This window comes from Brassica oleracea, chromosome C1 (assembly GCF_000695525.1).
Source record: "Brassica oleracea var. oleracea cultivar TO1000 chromosome C1, BOL, whole genome shotgun sequence".
In the NCBI taxonomy this organism is placed as follows: domain Eukaryota; kingdom Viridiplantae; phylum Streptophyta; class Magnoliopsida; order Brassicales; family Brassicaceae; genus Brassica; species Brassica oleracea.
The window spans coordinates 21,068,242-21,069,170 of NC_027748.1; positions in this window are offsets into that span (position 1 = coordinate 21,068,242).

A 929-nucleotide genomic window follows, 5' to 3' on the forward strand; every position below is an offset into this window, starting at 1 on the left:
GGGACGGTTCTGTCCAAATGAATTCGTCAAGGGCACTCAGTTCCTTTGATGATCAAGTGGAGATGCTTTCCGGAGTTAGTTCAGTTCTACGGGTTCAGATCAGTCGAAGTTCTGCTCGATACTCCGCCGGGAAGTCCGAAGAACTGTCCAGAAGCTAAAGGAGGTTCTGTCCGAGTCCAGATTAGTTTGTCGAGGCCTGTCAGTTTCTTCTTGGTGAAGCCGAGGTTGTGTCCATGACAAGATCAGTCCAGTCCAATCCATTCAAGTCATCCCTTGGGTTTTGGCCATGTCCTCTCCGATCAACCAGCTGCTTCTCACCTAGAACACTGTGAGTTGGTTTTGTTTGAGTTCCACTTGGAACTTAGGGAAGATCGAGTATTCATATAGAGTAGAATGCTCACATTCTTGCATGGTAGAGTCCTTGGGGTTATTTATTAAACCGGACTCAGTTTAGCACAGGCTACGCTGAGATAAATGAAATTAAGACTAAGTTAATAACCGGACTAGGACTAAGATGACCGATTATAGTTATTCATGAACCGGTATATTATGATGAATTATGACCTAGTTGAATTGGCTTAAGGATGATATGCATGTCTTGATTATTTGTAACGGTTTGATTGAGTAGATTGATTGAGTAGATTTAATTAAATGCTTGCTCGTTTAATTAATCTTGTTGATTGAGGTTAGTCATCTCTTGGTAAGGGAGTGACTAAATGGTTGAGTTGTTTTGTGATAATGTTGTTGTTTAGGGATCTTGGCCATATAGGCCGATCTCCTGGTTGTGATGTTGATACTACGGGTCCTATGCCATATAGGCTGGACTACGAGTATTGGTTGATATTGTCGTAGACTCCTATATATTGTTTAGTTTGGGTTGGATTCTTGTCCCTTAGGTCTTTCCTAGGGATAATTGTGTCGAGTGTGTG